The sequence below is a fragment of the Aquarana catesbeiana genome, linkage group LG13, assembly GCF_042186555.1.
Source record: "Aquarana catesbeiana isolate 2022-GZ linkage group LG13, ASM4218655v1, whole genome shotgun sequence".
Lineage (NCBI taxonomy): Eukaryota > Metazoa > Chordata > Amphibia > Anura > Ranidae > Aquarana > Aquarana catesbeiana.
The window spans coordinates 172,860,550-172,884,915 of NC_133336.1; the positions used below are offsets into that span (position 1 = coordinate 172,860,550).

General features: G+C 43.1%; 1 long non-coding RNA gene across 1 annotated transcript in view; it reads left to right on the forward strand.

Moving 5' to 3' along the window:
* Positions 1–11,552, forward strand: part of LOC141117638 (uncharacterized) — a 184,545-nt gene extending 172,993 nt beyond the window's left edge. Inside the window, exon 3 of the long non-coding RNA XR_012237189.1 lies at positions 11,174–11,552. This is a non-coding gene — a long non-coding RNA (uncharacterized lncRNA). The remainder of the gene's footprint in view (positions 1–11,173) is intronic.
* Positions 11,553–24,366: the final 12,814 nt, after the last annotated feature.

Sequence of the window (24,366 nt, forward strand, 5' to 3'; positions counted from 1 at the left end):
CCCTCGGCCAGCGGCCTGGGGGTCGAACAGGCTTAGGATAAGGAAGAGGGTTCCACAGCAGCTGGAGATGTTGGGGGGAATCCACGACACTCACCAACCGACCTCTCTGATTGTAACAACTCCCGGTCTCCGAGGGGTCAATCAAGAACTGCTTACAGGAAAAACCGCTTCCATAAACCGGATCTGGATCCTCAGAAAATGGGGTTCAAAAAGAAGACCTCCCCATAGTGTGAATCCGCTTATTAAAAAGTATTTATTTGAAAATCAAGAGCTATACAGCACACCATGACCTAAACATCACAGTCAGGTATAAAACAATAAAAAGCGCTATAAAATGAAAGTGGCAAGACAGGCATAACCACCCGACGCGTTTCGTCCTACGGGACTTCAACTGGGGTACCTCGGTTGAAGTCCCGTAGGACGAAACGCGACGGGTGGTTATGCCTGTCTTGCCACTTTCATTTTATAGCGCTTTTTATTGTTTTATACCTGACTGTGATGTTTAGGTCATGGTGTGCTGTATAGCTCTTGATTTTCAAATAAATACTTTTTAATAAGCGGATTCACACTATGGGGAGGTCTTTTTGAACCCCATTTTCTGAGGATCCAGATCCGGTTTATGGAAGCGGTTTTTCCTGTAAGCAGTTCTTGATTGACCCCTCGGAGACCGGGAGTTGTTACAATCAGAGAGGTCGGTTGGTGAGTGTCGTGGATTCCCCCCAACATCTCCAGCTGCTGTGGAACCCTCTTCCTTATCCTAAGCCTGTTCGACCCCCAGGCCGCTGGCCGAGGGGTCCACCATTGCCGGTAAGGGTATTTTTGCCTATCCCGTCCATATATATGCAGGGCTCCTTATCCTGTGGACGCCATCCCCGGATTTGAGGCCTTTCTACCATTCATCTTGACAGCTACAGATCTTTTTATTTATCATTGGACTGCAGTTATACCAGTTATCTATAATTATTTGCTGGACTTTTGGTCGTGACAGCAATGTATGTTGCTATGGTGCTTCATGTTTTTATATTTCTCATGTGTGTCACTACACTACTCACAAGTTTTGTTTAATTTACCATTTTTTGATTTGAGATTTTGGGGAAGAATTTCTCCACTTACTTCTTCACACTATTTATAGTGAGTTGATCTTACCATTGTTGATCCCCAACGCACACTAGAGTTTTTGATTAATCTATTCACACATTCCCCTATTCATTTATACATTACTTTCACTAGTATTATACACAAGTTATTTGGTGTTTCATTAAATACACTTTATTGAGCTGTTGTCCTCACGGATTTCCATTCTGTCAGGCTTTGCCCAATAACGCACATAACTATTTAGCGCCACACTTATTTATCCTATAGTTCCATTACAATTAGTCTGATTGTTGTGTCGGCAGCTTTTTTTCTGTTTTAGTTGGCGCATTATTATTTTTAGCTTTCTAATATCTTGAATTGTGGTCTTCTGATCCGTCAACTTCTCCTTTGCCCAGTCGTGGAGTTGTGCACAGAACTCCACGCTTGAGGTGTAGGAAGTGGCACTTGCCAGGCAGGCATCATTGAAGGCCATCTGCATGACTGGCCAAAAGACATATCCTGCTTTGATTTGGCATAGGCTGATCAAGTCTCTCCAGGCAGCTGAGTAAGTTTCTTGTATCTGCACTATCCTGTGGTAGAAGGGAATTGGCTGCTTCTCTGGGTCAGGCAGACTTGTCACTAAGGCCGCTGCTTGTGATAGAGTAAAAGCGACATACATCACTGGTGCCCCTTCTGGTAACCGAAGCTGTTGTTGGGGCAGGGTCTGGCAAGGGGCACTGTTCTTTACGGTTGCCAGCATGTGTTTGAGATCCTCTCGGAACTGAGAGTCTGGAGCCGGATTGGGGGTTAAATCAGTGGGTGGCCTTGCTGCCTGCTGTTGGGCTTCCCACTCAGATGCTTCTTCATCATTAACATATCCGGCCTGGGAATGTGATGCTCCCGTATTGGGGAAGACAGGTGTGTGGTATGAACCATCTTGGTTTAAAACAGGGAGGGCTGGGTACAGGCTGTTTAAGCTTACTGGGTGTACCAAGATGGCCGCCGGCAGGAAGTGCACTGGACTGGGTAGAAAGTGAAGGCATGGGTGCACTAAGATGGCCGCCGGGCTGAGTTGTCACAGTGGGTTGTGCTTGGGTGGTGAGAAAGGAGTGGTTGTTAGACGGAGGGCAGTGCTGACCCTCCCCTCCTTTGTTTCAAGTTCCAACATATCATCAGCTCTGTGATACACATACATAATACAATCGCCATCTTTCTTAACTCCCTTTATCCAATTTTCTTTATCACACAGGATTTTTCTCCCTGTTTCTTCAGCAACATAACTTTTGTTAACTATTTCAACATCTTCTTCTTTCCTTCTTTACAATATCACTTTCTGTTTCTCGACTAACGGCTTGAGAGGGGAATACATACAACCAAGGAGTTAATATTTTTCTCAGCGTTCTTATCAGCAAATTCCTTTCTCCGGTTTAGAATTGTTCTGACCCATCTCCCCCTCCTCTGACTTTCACCAGTCCCCACCCCCTCTCATGTATAGCAAACAATAAACCACAAATACAATCACGACAGGACATTACACCTGCCACTCTTCGAACTGCAAAATTTCAGCAGGCTAAAATAACCACAAGGGCAGACCACCTTGCAAAATAAACACGTTTATAGACGTTTTGCTACAAGGGAAACAATCTCATCTCAGAGGCCGAAAGCTCATCTGGAGATGAGACTACCCATTCTCACATGTAGCACTCCAGGCTGCAAAGCCAGCAGCTGAAATTCCCCTCAAAGGTTCGTCGAACCTAGAGTAACCCGTCTATAACGTTTGCCACACGGGAAACAATCTCATGCCAGAGGCCGAAAGCTCATCTGGCGATGAGACTACCCATTCACACATGTAGCACCCTTAGACTGCTGAGCTTCGTAGCCCAAAGAATGGCAGACAGTGAACAAAAAATACAGTCAGCAGAAACCCATTGGCAGGTTCGTTAAAACAACCTCAGGCGAGGAAATACCTGCCTCTAAGACAGTCTCAGCATACCGACAGAATCCAGCCGTCAACCGAAAGATAAGAGAGTCGTACAGTGGTAAGAATATTAATCAAACTCACCGGTACTGTTAGGGCTGCGCAAACCCCGTCTCATCAATCAGTTAACGCCCGAATGCTTATCGCGGTATAGCTCCGACTGTAGCCTGAGGTCCCGGGTTTCGGCACCATCTGTTATGGAAATGATTAAGAGCTCCAATCGAGCCCAAGGTTATCTGCTGCTGTCTCTAATTTGAAAAGTGTTGATATGCATGCATATAAAAGTAAACACTCTGAGACACGCTCAGCGCTATTACTTGTTTCACTTCTAATTTATTCAAGGCGGTGTTAATGTTTTATACACACAAATACGTCATTGCTATGTTAGTCTAATAGGTACATCTCATTGGTTAAGAAGATAAAGAAGATGGAGAATTTTCATAACGAGGTCTGGCTGATCTTTGGTTTTATCTTGTTCCGCGTTCTTCTGATGTGTGGGATGTAGGGGGTACCCGCCATCTTGAGAAAATATAGGAACAGAGCAAACCTGTATACTTATATAATGAGTAAGGAGAAAAATATGTATGCACATAAGAAAATAGACATTTTCAGATTACTATTATTATTATCTACATCACATTCCTTCACAATACACCTTGAAATTTTCCACATTTTGTCATGTTACAACCAAAACCTTAAATGTATTTTATTGGGATTTTTTATGATGAACCAACACAAAGTGGAACATATCTGTGAAGTGGAAGGAAAATTATAAATGGCTTTTATTTTTATTTTCTACAAATAAATATGTGAAAAGTGTGGTGTGCATTTGTATTCAGGCCTCCTAGGTCAATACTTTTGTAGAACCACCTTTCACTCAGCTGCAAGTCTTTTTAGGGATGTCGCTACCAGCTTTGCACATCTAGAGAGTGACATCTTTGCCCATTCTTCTTTGCAAAATAGCTCAAGCTCTGTCAGATTGGATGGAGAGCCTCTGTAAACAGCAATTTTCAAGTCTTGCCACAGATTCTCAATTGGATTTAGGTCTGGACTTTGACTGGGCCATTCTAACACATGAAAATGCTTTGATCTAAACCATTCCATTGTAGCTCTGGCTGAATGTTTAGGGCCCTTGTCCTGCTGGAACCTGAACCTCCGCCCCAGTCTCAAGTCTTTTGCAAACTTTAACAGGTTCTCTTCTAAGTCTGCCCTGTATTTGGCTCCATCCATCTTCCCATCAACTCTGATCAGCTTCCCTGCTGAAGCATCCCCACAACATGATGCTGCCACCACCATGTTTCACAGTGAGGATGGTGTGTTCAGGGTGACGTGCTGTGTTAGTTTTCCACCACACATAGTATTTTGCTTTAAGCCACCTTCTTCCACATGTTTTCTGTGTCCCCCACATGGCTTCTCGCTAACTGCAAACAGGACTTCTTATGGCTTTCTTTTAACAGTGGCTTTCTTCTTGCCACTCTCCCATAAAGGCCATATTTGTGAAGTGCACGACTAATAGTTGTCCTGTGGACAGATTCTCCCACCTGAGCTATCTCTGCAGCACCCCTAAAGTTACCACGGCCTTTTGGCTGCTTCTCTGATTAATGCTCCCCTTGCTTCCCTTTAGGTAGACTGCCATGTCTTGGTAGATTTGAAGTTATGCCATACTCTTTCCATTTGTTCAAAGCTTGGGATATTTTTTTTATGACCTAACCCTGCTTTAAACTTCTCCAAAACTTTATCTCTGACTTGTCTGGTGTGTTCCTTGGCCTTCATGATGCTGTTTGTTCACAAAGGTTCTCTAACAAACCTCTGAGGACTTCACAGAGCAGCTGTATTTATACTGAGATTAAATTACACACAGGTGGACTCTATTCACTAATTAGGTGACTTATAAAGGCAATTGGTTCCACTAGATTTAAGTTAGGGGTATCAGAGTAAAGGGGGCTGAATACAAATGCACGCCACACTTTTCACGTATTTATTTGTAAAAAAAATTGAAAACCATTTATCATTTTCCTTCCACTTCACAATTATGTGCCACTTTGTGTTGGTCTATCAAATAAAATACATTAAGGTTTTGGTTGTAACAGGACAAAATGTGGAATATTTCAATGGGTATGAATACTTTTTCAAGGTACTGTATGTGTTTAATAAAATATATATATAATTTAAATGGTGTCCTTAACCACTTCCCGCAAATTGACGTACCTGTACATCACTTTGAGGAAGTGGTTGTACTGCTGCAGACTTCACCCCGATACCGTTCTATAGAGCTGGTGGTCGGCTTCCTGATGCTTCCTGATAACAACCGATGTGGCTCAGCAGCCACTCAGCTGTTATCACAAGGAGCGTCCCCTCACCACCTTCGGCTGCTCCGCCCGGGTCTCACGTCCCACTGGAAGACCTGAGCGACCAGCCAGCACATCCCCGCCGGCTGGCCGGAGTCCTGCACAGAGCTGGGATTGGCTTTGATTGGGTCTCCAATGAAGTAACCCGGAAGCAACGTCACTTCCGGTTTACTTGGCTGCCAATGGCATTGATTTTAAAAAATCAATAGTATTCAAAAATGCTGATTTTGTTGTTTTGAATAGTTTTAAGTGCAAATGAGGGATTTGGGATTTTTTTTATAAAAGGGACAGTGTAAAAAAAATTAAAAAATAAAATAAATAGGAGAATTTTATTTATTTTTTTTAAATGCCCCCGTCCCCACGAGCTCGCACACCAAAGAAAACATATACATATGTCGCTCCTGTAAATGTAAACAGTGTTCAAATCACACATGTGAGGTATTGCCGCGATCGGCAGAGCAAGAACAATTATAGTAAAAGACCTCCTCTGTAACTTTAAACTAGTAACCCTTAAATATTTTTAAAGCGTCGCCTATGGAGATTTTTAAGTACCGTAGTTTGTCGCCATTCCACGAGTGTGCGCAATTTTAAAGCGTAACATCTATTTACTCGGCATAACATCAACTTTCACATTATACAAAAAAATTGGGCTAACTTTACTGTTTAGTTTTTAATTTTTTAATTCAGTGAAGTGTTTTTTTCCAAAAAAAAATGCGTTTGAAAGATTGCTGTGCAAATACCGTGTGACATAAAATACTGTAATGACCGCCATTTTATTCTCCAGAGTCTATGCTTAAAATATATCTATAATATTTGGGGGTTCTAAGTAATTTTCTAGCAAAAAATACTGATTTTAACTTGTAAGCAACAAGTGTCAGAAATAGGCTTAATTCTTAAATGGTTAAATGACTTTACTCACAGACAACTGTGCACACATGTTTAAATCTGATTCTACATTTACAAAGCATTATAAAAAAATCTTTTGCTCAAGCAAGATCCAACTCATTATTAAAATGTGGATGAGGTTGTATCAAACATTGATTAGACAAGACGGAACATGGATGGATTGTAGAACTAGCCACGTGTATTACAATATGATTGCATGCTCTCCTTTACATTAACCAACGACTACTGTATATATAAATTGAATGGATTGTTTTGCCAGACCCTTAGGCTTCGTACACAAGGTTCGATTGTTGTACGACCGGTCGTCTGATTTTTGTCAAAAGCGCGTGTGCAGGATTTTGTCTAGCATACTAACTATCCACAAATTGTCGTTTGACAAACACGAACATAGTGACGTACTATGAGAGTATATAGAGGAAGCTCATTTCTCAAGCGCCACCCTTTGGGCCCCTTCTGCTAATTTCATGTTAGTAGAAGTTTGGTGAGCGTTGATTCGCGATTTTCAGATCGTACAAAACAAATGCCTTTTAAAATACCTTTGGCATAACTACATCAGTATCACCAGCAAAGCAGCTTCATTATTATCCCATTAAAGAAGATGAGAATGTGCGCTGCATTTCGACATTTCATCAATTGCCGCGTCACGAATATTAATTCTAGATTTCGAACAGTAGTTTACAAGACCCAACTCTTCCGGCTCGTTCCTTGATTCCGATGCGTGTTTGTACTTTCGACTTTAGTGTGACAATTTCTGTACTGACCATCCAAAAATCAGATGTTGAGTTCACATCCGACAAAAATTTTATAGCCTGCACATCCAAAGACAAAAACAGAACATTCATAGCTCAACTCACCAACCAGTCTGGTTGGTGAGTTGAGCTATGGAATGTTCTGTTTTTGTCTTTCATGTGATAGCCCTTCCATGTGCTTCTTGCTGTGAAGGCCAGTTATAGATGGGGGCAGGGGCCATTTGTTTGAGCCTGCACATCCAGCTTTTGTCTGACGAAAAAGTCAAATCGGCTGTCGAAAGCACCATACTAACGATCCGAAAATCCACAGACAGCTTGTCTCATGAATTTTCCCTTCTGATTTTCTTATCGTTTGCACGATGCCTTACACTGCATAGCTGATGGTAAACCCAATGGATCTGTACAGAGATTGAGCAACAATTGTAGTAGAATGCATACAACTGTTGAGTGTGTAATAAAGGGATATGGGTACGTCAACATATAGTGGGTGCAAGGTACTATAGGTTCGGTTCACGAAGCGTTAGCACAAGGATAAGGATCTTGATTTTATTCAGGTAACTGTAAGTGTCAAATCAAAGCTTCATTGGGCATAACTGAAAATAACTATAATCACGAAAAATTATTGCTCTATCTTGTAAAAATCTAAGGACGAAGCAGAAATGAGTAGAAATGCAGTGCTAATGAAAACAGTGCAAAAAACTGTGTAAAAGTGTGAAAAACATATGGAAAAACATATGAATTAAAAATGCAATCAACAAGTAAATAAGTACCAATACAATATATACAGTAGTGAGTGATAAATCTCAAGTGGGTCAGTCCCAAAGGGTGGTGAATAAACCACAAGTGAAGAATAATTCATATAGGGGCCAAGAGCACATCAGACTGAGAATGTCTTCATACAGGGAGTCAGGAACACCAGGTATACTGTTGACAGCAGATATCACAGAAGAAAGTAAATGGGTACCCTTACCAAATCCGGTGGACCTGTATGTCAGCGACACCAGATCAAATGAGCATGAATAGCGGAAAATGTAACAGGAATGGTTCAAAGTGTCCTGGAGTAGTCAGCAAAAAGACTGGAACAGACACCAGTGTCCTCGGGGGTCAGTACTTCTCCAATACGGTTACCACAGGAGAGCCGGCCCTTGGGCCAATGATGGCCAGATGGATGGATCCAGCAGGCTCATGATGAAAATATGTAAAAAAGAAGAAGGCTCCGGATGGTGCAGATCAAAAACAAATCGGGTGTTTATTTTCATAAAAACCAGCATACAATAAAATTGTGATCACAGATAAAAAGCAATGTGGAGAGCAAGAAAGCAAAGCATAACAGGACATGCTGTATTTACAAAAACACGACGCATGTCACACTACAGAATCCAAATCAGAACTGAAACACTTCATGCCAAACCAGTGGCAGCCCATCCATATGGGGCGCAGAGGTGCTGCCCCCTCTATTATTATTATTATTATTATACAGGATTTATATAGCGCCAACAGTTTGCGCAGCACTTTACAACATGAGGGCAGACAGTACACTTACAATACAAATCAATACAGGAGGGATCAGAGGGCCCTGCTCATTAGAGCTTACAATCTAGAAGGGAGGGTCAAGTGGAAACAAAAGGTAATAAGTGTGGGGGATGAGCTGATGGAAAAAATGAAAATACAGTTGTTAGGTGTGGGTAGGGTAGGCTTCTCTGAAGAGAAGAGTTTTCAGGGATTGTCTAAAAGCTAGAAAAGTAGGAGATAAGCGGACAGATTGGGGTAGGGCATTCCATAGGATTGGAGAGGCATTTTACTAGACACTCTCCATATTGTGATACTGAGCTGCCTAGATATTATGTGTAGCAATACCTTCGTAAGGGCTGCGGGCAGGGGTGTTGCTAGGTGCCACGCATCTGGCCCTCTAATTTACATGCGGGGCGCCGGTGCATTGGATTCCAATGGGTTTTTTTTTTTTTTAAGCACGTGATTAGAGCCAGAGGCAGCTCTCCTGACAGGAGGGTCTGCGCTGATTGTTTATCAGCGCAGCCCCCCCTCGGATGCCCGCACTAGATCACCAGGGAAGCCGCCAGGACCACCAGGGAAGCGGGCAACATGTGGATGGCCAGGTATGTAACCCATGGCCATCCACATGTGCCCAGTCTGTGCCCACCAGTGCCCACACATGGGCACTGATTGGCACCATTATAAAGCAGTGATGCCCAGCAATGCCACCCATCAATGTCATCAGTGCCACCAATCAGTGTCAACAGTGCCACCCATCATTGTCCATCTGTGCCACCTATCAGTGCCCATCAGTGCCCATCCATGCCACCTATCAGTGCCACCCATAAGTACCCATCAGTGCCGCCTATGAGTCCCCATTAGTGCCGCCTATGAGTGCCCATCAGTGCCGCATACCAGTACCACCTATCAGTGCCCATTAGTGCCACCTATCAGTGTCCATCAGTGCCGCCTATCAGTGCCCATCAGTGCCACCTTATCAGTGCCCGTCAGTGCAGCCATATCAGTGCCGTCATTGAAGAAGTAAACATACTTATTTACAAAAATTTTTAACAGAAAGAAAGAAAAACTTGTTTTTTTTTCAAAATTTTCGGTCTATTTTTATTTGTTGCGCAAAAAATAAAAACCGCAGAGGTGATCAAATACCACCAAAATAAAGCTCTATTTGTGGGAACAAAATTATAAAAATTTGTTTGGGTACAGTGTAGCATGGCCGCGCAATTGTATTTCAATTTGCGACAGCGCTGAAAGCTGAAAATTGGCCTGGGCAGGAAGGTGTCTAAGTGCCTGGTATTGAAGTGGTTAATAGACTTCAAAAAAGGGTGGGCTCGGGGCGCAGTGCACACCCACTTGTGTGACAATAGCGAATAAGTATTCGCTAATATCATACTGATTCTCCTCCTGGCCAATCAGGAAGCGGGTCATCCGACTGGCCAAAGGAAGAGGCGATCCGATTGGCCACCTAGGAGGAGGAGGAAGGAGACGCATGGAGGAGAGGAATGAGGAGACGCACGGCCAGGGGAAGCCCGGAGCCACTGGGATGGGGGGGGGTGGCTTTGGGTGCATCAATTGCTGCCCCCCCCCAAAAAAAAAAAAATATATATATATATATATATATATATATATATATATATATATATATACCACCTGCTGCCACTGTTTCAAATCATTCAAACATGCTTCTCAAACACATGGCAAATACAAAACACACCACATATGCAAACCCTAAGGGCCTACTGACATCAGTTAACTGCAGTGCATGGCAACACACTATAAATGCATTCATGCACTGTGGTGCCATTCATTTTCAATGAGACACCAATGCACTAAGGCACCTCTAACGCTTGTGCACTGTGGCGCACTGCAGATGTGTCAAAAAAGGTGCTTGCTCAATTATTAGTCCATTTTGATGCATTGAGTTGGTTTGCCTTAACACAATGCACATTGCAAAGCATGACCCTAGCAACTATGTTTCTCTGGGGAATGAATGGATCCAGGGACAGAATAAATACATATATCACAGATTCACATAGACTTAATTGATAGCTTAGATATACTCCTCTATATTGGTAGATGATCTCCTTTAAACTAATTTTCAGCTGATTCGTTCCCTTTAACGTTACAGGGTTTGAAAAGCAGCTGTCAAGAGTGAAGGCTGAATAATGACACAAAGCTCTGACCTTCTGCAGATCTCTTTTGTGTTTATCCAGAGGAAGGCAAACAAACAGCCTTTACTATGCCACTCTTTCTTAGCAGAATAAATCCTTGGGTACATAGACAAGTACACAGTTAAAGCAAGATATATAGACAAACAGACTGGCAGAGAGATACATTACAAATACTGACAGGTACAGTAGAGATGTAGAGGAAACGACATAGACAAATATACAGACAAATGCCAACATGCGGCTTTTCCTTGGGCTGGAGAATTAGAAATGCCAACATGCGGCTATTGCTTGAGCCAGAGAATTAAAAATTAAGTAGAACCACGTTTTAGAAATCTTGAAACTTTTAAAGGAAATGTGTTGTGATTCTGTAAGTATTTTATTTATAATAGTCAGGACAAAAAAAAAAAGTTAAACACAGTTGTATTTTTTTTTTCAATTCAGGTAAACATGAAATTGTCAGGGCTGAGCTCAGCCCTTCCTTCTCTGAGCTGGCCGCTCAGCTGTTGGCAGCTCCCATCTCTCCCCACAGTTACCCAGCTGTTGATGGTCCTGCTCGTCAGTCCTGCCTGCTTAAGCCATCCAGTTCAGAGGAGCTCTGCCTTTGCCTTGGTCACATCACAAGAAACTATCTCCTTTGTTCCTGTTTAAAGACTGGCTTTGCTGACATCACTTCTGGCTCCAGATCCTGTTTGCTGTTCCACTACTTAGATCCCTGACTTCTGCTTGGCTGACTATCCGTTCCGGTTACTGAACTTTGGCTATGTTTTGACTACGTTTGTTCTTTTCACTTTTATTATTAAACAAGTGTGATTTAACTGTACTTCTGTCTCGGTCTGATTTCATGGTTTCTGACAGAAATATTGTATGTGAGTATTAAATAGTCTTCCATTAAGTCAGAATATGGATCTTTAGGCTGCTTTTCAGAGACATTGCAGTTTCTCATAACCATGGTATTGAAAAAAGCCTGTTTACAAAGGTCAATAGCTCAAGCTGAATAAGTCATCAAATGGCTTAGCCTATAGTGTGAATCAGACAGAGCCAGCCTTAAAGGCGATGACTACCTTTGTGTTGTATCTTTAGCTAACCCAGAGTGCTTTGGAAATTCTCTGTTCTGTATTGAAGCCCCTCTCTGAGAAACAAACATCCCTCCTCTCTAACTGATTGCTTTAGTAAAAAAAAAAAAAAAAAAAAAAGCTTTTTTACTTACCTGAAGAAGCAGTCACCTGATGCTACAGGCCTAAGTCTTTGCCCAGAGTGGGGCTTTTTTGTATAATATATATTATAAAACTGGAAAAAAAACGCCAAAAATTCCTTCTCATCTTAACCCCACACAAAAAAGCTGCACTTTACGTCCTCTTCTAGTTTTAGCCACTGTTACTCTTCTGGGTTGAATGACTCCTGGCACCATTCAGATCACTTTCAGTGAGGTCAAGGCATCAAGGACACCCCCCCTGTTGGTGCTTTATTTAACCACCCTGGACTCCCAGGAGAATGATGCGGAGAATGACACCCATGTCACTTAGTGGTGTCTTCCTCTGCATCAGTGATGACCGACACCCCAGGAAAAAGAGGAAGAGGACCCTGGTCACATGACTAGCCTTGGAGTTGGTTGGCCTCAAAACAATATGGTTTGCTCTTCAACAAAAACTGCCAAAAAACAATTGGAAGTGGTCAAATAAAATCTGTACAATATGTGGTCTGACCCTGTGTATAGTATGTGGGTGGGATCTGGGGCTCTTCATTAATTAGAGGATTATCAAAAGTACTTGCAGCACCACAATCTGCTTTACCTTAAGCAGTGTTGTTAGTTTGGACATGTTGATGTGACTGACAGGTACCCTTTATAGTGCCCACGTGATGCAATCCAGTTCTTTAATCCATTTATTTGTTCAGTATTCTAATCAAATCTATAAACTTGACCCCAGAGTTTCTTTCAATCACTTTCAATTGATTTTTCAGGTCGCAATAGAAAGTAATGCATTCAAAAAGTCAATAACATATTTAATCAAAGATTTTAAAATATGATGCATATTAAACAATATTTCAGTTCAGTCATTTTATTCTGATTGAATCTAAAGTTGACTAAATAGGAATTGATTAAGATTTTCATAACCAATAACTTATATTTTACCTTTATTTTTCTACTAAACATTCAATGAACTTGGTACAACACACAAAAAAGAATATTTTGTATTGGGGTTGTTTTAAGAATACAGGCGCACAAGTAGAACTGTTGAAGGCCCCTTGAACCACCTTTAGGGAAAGGGAGCCTTGACTGCTGGAAGCATGGCATCACTGTGGGTGTGAACCTAAAACATTCACTGCAGGTGAATCCACCACTATCATTTATAATAGGAAAAAGGTTGTGATGTGTCATATCATTGCTTACCCAGAACAGCCTCCCAGTACCTCCGGACAGGAGCAGATGAGGCAGTGCGGAATACACCAGGAGTGCCATGCAACCACAGAGGGCACACAAAGACCACGCTATAACATAATGATAATCCGTGAATTACTCAACAGACCACTAAATGCACAACAGGTGGGCACAATGAATAAAAAATACACATGTACAAATACATATCTTTGAAAAACTATACTCACGGCACAAGTTGTTGATTTGAGAATGGCTGAGGGTGCCAATTTAAAGCACTGATTGTCAAAAAATAAACCAGCACACGCTGGAAGAAACAATAAAATAAACAATAAAAATAAAGATAAATATAAGGCAAAATGTTTGCTGTGTACAAAACACAGAACATGCTAAAGAATGATTATAATTAGGATACATAGCACACATACTGTATATGCAACGGTACTATATGGGAACCGTGCATACACTTGGTCTGGGTATCAACGGCTGAAAAGCAAAAAATACATCAGTGATTAAATAAATCACTGACCAAGCTGCTACAAATCGACTTTATCCTCCAATCGAGGATTTTTAGGCGGCAGCAGTCAACATCAAGGGATATGTGGGTACATAATAGCAATGTTCTGATAAGTTAATCAGCTGCAATTACTACAGACAGCACTAAAGATTAGTTAAGAAAAATGGATTCATCACTGAATTTAAATTGTTTATCGTAGTATGTGGCCACCCTCCAGTAAACAGCAAGGTGTATGCTGGATATGCTGGCTTTATGTATCCTCCACTCGAGCAGCGTCTGACGTCATCGGCCAAGTGCAGACGTGCAGGCGCCACTGCGCATGCGCCAAGGTCCAGGATCGTAATACTACAATGACCAGGGTACACTGCGGCCCAGGGAGGGAGGAGAGAGCCAAATGCAGATGACATGCCCCATCAATGACCGAAGGCCAGAGGGAAGGAAAACACTGACCACAGACAGGGAGGCAAAGGGCTGAAAGAAAACAAATGCCTATATGGATGTTTTTACATAGGCAAAACGAAACGCCCCTTTTTTATACAAATAAAGGGCAATGGGGTTTATTTACTAAAGGCTAATCTACTTTGCACTACAAGTGCACTTGGAATTGCAGTCGCTGTAGATCTGAGGGGGCATGCAAGGAAAATAAAAAAACAGTATTTTTGCTTGTACATGATTGGATGATAGAAATCAGCAGAGCCTCCCCTCATTTCAGATCTTGCAGTGCACTTGTAGTGCAAAGTGGATTTGCCTTTAGTAAATAAACTCCCATGCATCTCCCATTCAAAAAAGTGATGGAAGCAGCTGTAAGTCGACATGTTGGTCTTTATCACAACTTTGACCTACGCATGAATACATTTACAGCTCTTGAACACATCCTTGCACATACCAGAGGTGGCAGTGTTAATCGAATGCTGCTACAGCTGGAGACTCATTGGATACATAACCTCAAAGCTACTGTATACCCTGGCTTGAACAAAACTGTTAGTTTTAAGCCATTCCTTGATTACCAACTGTTGTCACAATCATGGGTCGTCTCCTTGTTTCATCTGGCCCTTCCCTAACATTCCCTTCCCGTTCTGCCCCTTCCCCTTTTTTTCCTTTTGTTTTCTGCCTCTATGCATCTATATGTATTGTATATTTTTTCTGATTAATATAAATCAGTTAAGAATGGTGTAATGGAAATTTGTAAGTTCTGTATATAATTGTATTGTATTTTGTATGTATTGCACACTGCCCTCACTGTGCACACGGCACTAATAATGTTTTCAGTAAATGTTTACATTCTTTCGAGTCCTGATTAGAATTAGCCTGCCTATGTAACGCCCCTTGTTACCATAAATGTACAATTGTAATATTAATGTGATACCTACGTAATCATGTGCATAAAAACCTTCAATTGCGTCATAATAAGGCAGAACAGTAATTTGGAAAGATGCTGAGCGTATCTTTTGTGTCTGTTCCCTACTGCAGTAGTTATTATTAATTTGGAACCACTAATCAATATGAGGATAGGAGTTGCCTATCATCAATTCAACCGAGTCATGCATGGCGAGCTTTGCCTTAGGAGGGGATTCCAGGTGACCCTGAGTATCCGAAACGAGGAGCTTGAGACGATCCGGGAATTTCTGATAATCAGCCGGCTGAGGTAAGCCTTTTGCTTACATTTGAGTTATCAGACTTCCTTGATCGGTAAGGCATTTTCGGGACAAAGGGTACCTATTTTACTCCCCTTAATCGAACTGTATTGATTGGTGGTTATATGTTATGTTGTCCCTGTCTATTGTCCATCGGAGTGTTATAAATAAGAAAGGGAAGAATAGTACTGTTCACAGGTATATGTAGTACATCTGCTAGATAAAGTAGTTTAGAGGCAAGAGGGTATAGGCACAAGTAGAGAAGAGAGAAGACTGGCCAGTCATTATGGGCATTAAATTAAGTAAGGGAATGAAGGGTAAGAGACCCTCAAAAATGCCCAGCGCAAGAGAAGCGCTATATATGAACTGAAGGTGTGGTTCCGCCTATACTGAGCCCCTATATTAATGGTTAAAGTGGACAGAGATCCACAATAGGTAATTGGGTTACCAAGGTCCACAGGGACTAAGAATAATGCAGAGTAAACAGCTAGAGAAACAAGTTATCTATGTGAGCAGGATGGATCAAGGGTGACATTAACACTAGACAGAAAGGGACATTTTCATGTTAAGTTGTGGGATGAATTTGGGGTCAGGCACTACTAGTAAAAGTCAGAAACAGAGAAATGAGAGTTAAAACAGAATACTTTATATGTTGTCAGAGAGGGAAGATGGGATGAGCACTGTGGCTCCCCATCTGATCATAGAATCATAGAATCATAGAAGCTAGATATAAAAGTTATTTAAACAAAATAAGGAAAGCAAAATTTAGGCAGGGAAATATTAAAGAGTTAAAAGAAAGTGAGAGAATGATATGCATGTGTTGTTTACAAATGGGAAAAATGTAAGCGATTTTAGAGAGATATATTGGTGTGTGTGCGAATGCTGGGACCTTTAGTTCTATTGCTTGTGTGTGTCATGTACGCAGATGTGACCCCCTCCTTTGTGCTCTCCTGAAAGAATGTGGTTAGTGATAAGCTGGAAGGACACATTGCCAATTTCTGTTTTTTAGACAAAACATTTATAACAAAATGTGCCGGGTTAACGAATCTAATGGTAAACAATGTGATCACAATTATTTTGAATCTGTTTTCCAAACACGGTAAAATGAAGGTTACATTTAACCGTGTATTACACAAATTGAATATCCTTTGATAGTGGAAACAGTGCATTTAAAAAAGGGAAATTAAGTAAAATTAAGTAATAATGAGTATTAATTTCTAATATGAGTTTAACAATTATATAGATATATTGAAACTGGTTTAGACAACCTTTGGTTGGAAATGAAATCCAGGTTAATGGGGAAATTTGTAATGAATGAGATTAGTTTAGATTAAGATAACAATTTTGTAATTTTACATTTATTCAATAAGCCCTTATTGAGAGAAAAAAAAGATTAAGATGAGGTTGTTATTTGGAATAAAGCTGCCATAATATTTAACAAAGCCAAGATGGATGGGATACATAAGAAGTTCTTCTACAAAAATAATATTGTAAGGTTTTTGATAATAACTTGATGTGCGGTCCATGATGTAAGAGTAATAATAAATAAAATTTAAATATAACAGTCCCATCACATCAAGTCCACACACCCTGTTAGGATAGATGCCACCTGCAGCCAGTTGTGTTATAGTTTTTGATGCTTTCTGGTCCATCATACAGATTATTGGTCTTTTTGTTTTTATTTATTTTTATTTTTGAAATCCAAAGCAGAATGTGTGGATTGTGAAATGATGTGCCCCTTTTCCTTGTAAGTGCAGTGGTATAAGCAGAAGAATATTTTGGATTTATGGGCATCTCTCCATGACCGCAGGGTATTGTTATCATTTGTTATAATATTGCCAGGAAAAAGTTGTCTTTTGAAACATGAAACTGGAGTTCTTACACAAATAGCATGATAGAAAACAAGCCATTGTAATATATTTATGCAAGCTGGACCCAGTAATGAATGGTTCATCCCGATATATCAGAGCTGCAGCTTTTATGCAAAGGTGCTATTAGACAAAGTTAGATATTGTTTTGGTCAAACATTTAATTTTTAATGGTCCGAAATTCTGTGCAGCAAATATACAGCTAACTAAATGTTTGTCTAATGAAAGGTTTAAAATATGAGTTTATTTATGTACAAATCTAACAATGAAAAATGTGGACATTTATTCAAAAGAAAGGAAAAACCACATGTGTTAAATTGATGGTGTAGGAATCAGCTGCTGTGAGCCCAGTGCGGGACACACTCCCTGAAGACCCAGATATTACATTTTTTGTAGATTTGAGTATGCAGTTTATCACACAGAAAGATACTCTGTATTCAAAGTCATTGGATCCTTTTTGCCCAGCTCAAGAAGCAGAGCTCCATGTTTTAGCAAAGCCTGTGAGCTATAAAAAGAGTGTATATTTATATAGATAGTCGAGATATAGAGAGCTTTTGGTTCCATTTGAAGGGCCAGAAGTTTGTTTTTACTTCGGCAGGTAAACCAACCAAGCATGCCAAGTTAATTTGATTGGCTGTTTTCAGCCTTCCAGCTTCTTGCTGAGGTAGCCATATTAACTTTCACACATGGAAGCAGACCAGGTGACTAAGGATGCTGCATTTACAGCCCCGGACACTTGATGGGTCTGTGCAACTCACAGATTCCACCCTAGTTCTGGCCCAGTATAGCTGGGATTAATAATTCAACTTTAAGGACCCCAGAACGAGAAGAACAAGTGGTCCACAGGGGGCAACTTCTTATGAAACAGGACTTTGGAAAAAGTGATCATTTATGTCTGCCAGCCACTCTTTTCCCTTCAGCTTGACACATGGACCGTGTCATGAGTCACAAGCAGTTATGGCTGCCTTAGTAAATGAGCGTGGGATAGAGCCAGGGTTCTCCACAGTTGTTTTTATAACATACCACTTCTTGTTTTACCTGTTACCAAAGGTGTTACCAAAAGCTGAACATCCCTCCCAGAGATTACATAAAAGATATATCCAGATGCCCAAGTCAGGATCTTACGAGTATGCATTTTGTCTGTATGGACATGTTTTTTGGATGTCCAGTGGCAAATGCTACTGCAAAGGCCACAGTAAAAAGTGTTATCAGAAGTAGTTTGTAAGTACAGAGTGCCAGAAAGTACAGAGAGTAACAGAGGAAATCATTTTTTATAGGAGAGTCCTTACTAGAAGTTTTGCGGTTTTATTTTTACACCCCCACTGTCTACAATGTAGCGGACAAAGTAGAGTAAGAAACTAGAAAACTTTTGCCTGAATGTTTTCTTATATTTTATGAAGCCCCTAAGGGGGATGTTGGACTCTCTCCCTATGGGATTTGGTTTGGGAGTGTGTTACTCACTTGCTAATATTTTGTCTCAGCAGCTGAAGTCCTCCATTCGGATCTCACGGAGAATGTTGCTGATCTTTTAAGGTTTTTTGACAAACTCATTTATGTGTTTTCTCCCCAATTCCAGATCCTAAAAGTTTGGAAGGATCTAAAACTAAAGCCAGGTGACTTTTGGATTGTTAAGAGACATTTATATATAAGGAAAAGTTTGGAGACTCAATACTGCATCTATTTCATGTACAGTTTTTGCAAAACTTGAAGGAAAAGTCACCTGGATCCACACCAGACACTGCAAAAATGACTAAATTAAAGAAATCTCTGTGTTTGATTTGTTTCCCTCTTGTGATCACAGTCTAGGGTACTTTTTGATTCAATTACTTTAATTGTAAGGGATATATATATTTGAAAAGTAGTTGAAGTCATATTTAGCCATGTTGAAGTCATATTTGTCTTTTGTATGTCTTCCATTATATGTAGAATTGTCTGTGTTTACATATGCTGATAAGTCAGCATGCCAACAATTAAGCTAGAAGGCCATTCTGGCCACAGGAGTGTACAGCCAGTACTCTGTAAATATGTCTTATCAATCATTTGTTTTTCACAATGAAAAGTCATTTTGTAATGAAAAAGTTGCTCAGCTATTATTTTCTCCACAATGGAGTTTTTTGCCTCTTTGGCCAGGACTACCTCCACCTAAGCGTGTGGAGGTTCCAGGTTAAAGGTGATAGCAGGTATGGTTAGTGATCAAAATATTGATCAAAAGAGGGGAGACTGTAATGGAAATTTGTAAGTTCTGTATATAATTGTATTGTATTTTGTATGTATTGCACACTGCCCTCACTGTGCACACGGCACTAATAATGTTTTCAGTAAATGTTTACATTCTTTCGAGTCCTGATTAGAATTAGCCTGCCTATGTAACGCCCCTTGTTACCATAAATGTACAATTGTAATATTAATGTGATACCTACGTAATCATGTGCATAAAAACCTTCAATTGCGTCATAATAAGGCAGAACAGTAATTTGGAAAGATGCTGAGCGTATCTTTTGTGTCTGTTCCCTACTGCAGTAGTTATTATTAATTTGGAACCACTAATCAATATGAGGATAGGAGTTGCCTATCATCAATTCAACCGAGTCAATGGTATAATTTATCTCTAGATAAGGGGCTTTTCTGGTGGTTATCTGGGGTGCACCATTCTGTGTGCACTATTATACTGTTTTCTGTGTATGTTTAATTAAAATAACTTCGTATGTATTTAGTGTAATAAATTCTGTCATATACAGTGAGACCCGGAACGGAAAGAGAAGAAGAAAGTAGTGCAGGGCCGGGCATGTGTGTGGATGGGAGACAACAAATGGTTAATCAGGAAAGTGTGAAAGGAAGGGGATGGTAAAGCTTGGAGAAGGCAGAGTGGGAGGAGTGGTATTTATTAAGGGGGAAGCAGGACTTCCAGGCAGCAGAGGAAGGGGCAGAAAGGAGGAAGCAGTTTGGACATACGCTGCTGTCCTCCACCAACATGGCCGACATAGACCTCATCTTAGCCCGGTTGTGGGCGGCTGCAGCGACCAGGGGACCGGAGTGGCTGCACAGCCAAGTGTCCACCCTCATTGAGGCTCAGGCCTCGGGGTCGGCAGCAGGAGGTGAGGTATCCCCACATGCTCGGAGGTCTAGGCCTCTGGAGCATTTTTAGCCAGGGCTTTCCCCCAGAGCTTTGCGCCACACTAGGAGCCCTCCATGGGACCCGTTGGGCCCCTCGGCGAAGCGACCATTGGCTTCCGCCGGTGCAGGGCCTAGTCGGAATCCTTGCCACTGATGGAGCTCGGTGGGCAAGGCTACAGACTGCCATCGAGCCTCTTCCCCACCCGCCCATAGCATGTGTCAATAGCAAGCAGTCTCCCCCCCTCAGTGGTTCCCACATGGGGGGAGGCTCGGCGAGGGAGGAGTGCAGGCTGATGCGGGCTGTGGCTTCAGAGCTCTGAGGGGTCCACAAGCTGTGCCGGAAGGGGAGCAGAGTGGAGGCAGACATCAGGGAAGGACTGGCCAGGGCTCCACACGAGTGTGCACGCGCAGTGGCGCAGCTGTAAGCGGATCCAGTGCTCATGGGCGGTCCCAGCTGTGGCAGAGATCCACGGCCTCCAGGCCCTCCTCGCCTGGGAGGCTGCAGAGGCCAAAGCAACAGAAGTATGGTCTGAAGGGGAGCTGTCCTGCTCAAAGGAAGAGGAGTCGCACGGCACCGATGAAGGCGGGAGCGGCGGCTGTTGGGGGTACGGCGGCTATGGGATCCAGTCCTGGTCGGTCTGGTAAGTCCACATCTACTACTGTCCCTTCTTTGCAGCTTTCAGTGTCCCCTGTGTAGGGTTAGATAGGGTCCCATGGCGGGTTTGGGTATCACTACCTCTCCAGTGGGCAGGGCCCCCCCCATGGCCAGCGGGCCCTGGGCTCGTTGGGACGGGCGATTCCGCAGCCGTCCACAACCTTTTGGTTGGACTGTATTCCTTGGTGCAACGTTTCAATGCAGGTTTGTCGGCGGCTTGGGTTCTGGACTGACTGGGGGCGGGTTGGGTGGTTACCCAGGTTCCGGCAGTTTCTGTGCCTGCGCCCGGTCAGGGACAAGTGGCTGGAGTGACTTCAGGGGATACAACCACTGTGGGGACGGTGTGGAGATTTTCACGTTGTGGCCTCTTGAGAAGTTTAACTTGGACCGGATAAAACCAGAAGAGTCCAAGAAGGAGGATGAGGAAAAGCGTCATTACCGTCTGACTCCGCGGACATTTAGCAACTGGCTCCAGGCCTTCGCCATCTTTGCGAGCGTTATCGGGGAAAAATTCCCTGAGAATTGTTCCCCCCCTCTGTTGTTATCTGGATGCGATTAGCAAGGCCCAGAGGGTTTACAGGGGAGTGACTTGGCTTAGGTACGACGAACAGTTTCGTCAACGAAAGGCTGTACGGTCCTCACTACGCTGGGATCATAAGGACATCAGTTTATGGATGAAACTTATGTCCTCGCCATGGGCCCCTGCATTGTTTTTTCCAGCGATGGCTGGGAGTTCGACCTCCCCTGGACAACCGGGCGCAAAACGGCGGGGCCGGTGTTGGCAGTACAATGAGGGTTCGTGTAAATTTGGCACCGGCTGGCGATACAAATATGAATGTTCTCACTGCGGGGGGGCTCACCCTCTGTCTCGCTGTTTCACGGCCGGCAGGGCACGTCCCGGCGATACTATGGGAAAAAGGCAGGACACCAGTGAAGGTGGACAGGAAGGCCCCCTTTCTAAGTAGATATCCGGATCAGCCTGCAGCTCGGTTGTTTCGCCGAGGGCTTCTTGAGCCCTTGTTCCTTTTCGCAGATCCCTCCCATGACTGACAATTTGCGGTTGGCTCTGTTACACTCTGAAGTGGTTTCCGAAAAACTCGCTAAGGAGGTATTACTGGGCCTTTTACTCATCCCCCCTTGGATAATGTGGTGGTTTCACCTTTGGGAGTCATTCCAAAGAAGGAGCCAAATACATTTTGCCTGATCCACCATCTTTCCTTTCCAAAAGGCGGGTCAGTTAATGATGCCATTGACCCTGAGGGGTGTGCGGTGTCTTACACCTCGTTTGACGCCGCCATTTTTTGGTTTCAGCACTACGGTCAGGGTGCCCTTATGGCTAAGACCGACATCGAGGCTGCCTTTCAGTTGCTGCCAGTCCACCTGAGCAGTTTTCATCTTTTGGGCTGCAGATGGTTGGGCACCTTTTATGTTGATTGCTGCCTGCCTATGGGATGCTCCATCTCTTGTGCCTTGTTTGAGACATTTAGCTCTTTTCTTGAATGAGTGGTTTGGGAGGTGGCTGGGGTCAATTTGGTGATTACTTAGATGACTTTCTGTGTGTTGGCCCTCCCTCTTCAAATGTATGTGGTATTTTGCTGGCTATGGTTAAGCACCTCGCTGAGCACTTTGACATTCCTCTTGCGGTGGACACAACCGAGGGCCAAGCGTCGACAATCAAGTTCCTGGGGATAGTGATTGATTCCCAAGCGATGGAGTGTTGTCTGCCAGACGACAAGTTGCTTGCTCTTAAGGAGGAGGCTAGTTTGGCCTTTGGCAAACGCAAGATCCAGCTCCGGGAACTACAGTCTTTCCTCTGCAAGCTTAATTTTTTCGTGTCGTACTACGCCGATTGGCAGGGTCTTTTGTCGGCGGCTCTCGGCGCCACTGCTTGGTTCAGTTCGCACAGACATTTTGTTCGACTGAATAGGGAGCACAGGGCTGACCTGCTGGTGTGGCACGAATTTTTGGGCACTTTCAATGGTCGGTCGATCTGGATGGAGGGGCCAGTCAGCAACTATGATCTTGAGCATTGCACAGATGCGGCCGGCTCTACGGGCTATGGTGCGTTCTTATGGGGTCGGTGGAGCACAGAGCGCTGGCCTGCCGAATGGCGGGAGGCGAGCTTCCTAAAGAATCTAGTGCTTCTGGAACTTTTTTGGCCGTGGTTGCCATAACGCTCTGGGGGGAGTCGTTTCGGAACAAAAAAGGTTCCTCTTCACTGTGACAACCTGGGGGTGGTTCAGGTTATCAACTCTCTGTCAGGGTCCTCCCCCCTGTAATCTGTTTTTTGCAATATCTAGTTTTGCTATGTCTCCAGCAAAATGTGTTTCTGTACGCTGTGCATATTCCAGGGGTGGAGAATACAGTGGCTGATGCTCTCTCGCTTTCGGTTGGACAGGTTTCAGGAGTTGGCACCGGGCGCGGAGCAACGGGAAACCCCTTGTCCTCTTCGGCTGTGGCAGATTGTGTTGGACTCACCTCTGGTTTGATTAGCAGCTCCTTGAGTGAGTCGACGTGGTCTTCCTACACCAAGGTCTGGTGGGATTGGGGGGAGCTGCTACAGCGGGCGGGGGTTGTAATTGTCAGTTCTGAGGTCAGACATCTTGTGATTTATTTCATTTGTCTGTTTCTCTGCTGGCGTGTCCATTTCCGCTATGAACTGGAAGTTGTCCTGTTCGGCGTTCCTTTATAATTTGCGGGGCATCCCAGACTTTACCGGGGACTTTTTGGTAAAACAGGCCCTGAGAGGTTATCGAAAGGGTGCTCGTTGGCCGGACGGCCGCCGGCCTATTACTTTTGACATCCTACAGTCCTTGTTCATGCAGATACCCGTGGTGTTTTTGAAGTTTTGAAGTTTTGTTTTTCCGGGCAGCCTTTGCTTTAGCTTTTTATGGAGCTCTTAGGGTGGGTGAGTTGGTCAGTCCGTCCAAGGCCACACGGGGGGGCTTGTCAGCAGCAGACGTCCGCTGCGATGGCTCTTCTGTAGTACTGTTCATCTGTCGATCCAAGATGGATCAAGCAGGAAGGGGGGCTCACTTTAGGTTGCTATGGATTCCTGGTCGCCCGGTTTCAGCAGTGGAGGAGTATTTACGGCTTCGACCCGGGGTGTCTGGTTCCTTTCTTATTCACTTCTTCGGTGCTGTCTCATGGCTGCCGGTTTAGAGCCACGCAGCTACTTCTCATTCTTTCTGTATAGGGGCTGCCACTGAGGCTGCCCGGTGGGGATTGGATAATGCGGTGGTGAAATGCATTGGCAGGTGGGAGTCAGATAGGTTTAAACTTTATGTGCATCCTCACTTGATTTAATATCCCCGGGTTCTCTGGGGCATCTGTTATAGTATTCCTGTTACGTGTGCTGTTATGTGTTTGGTACGTTCCCTGTTCTGTATTATGTTTTTTCTGTATTTCTTTTCAGATCATGCTTGCCTCCTGTGGATTTTGGGACACTCCTTTGTTCACTGGGGGGGCCAAG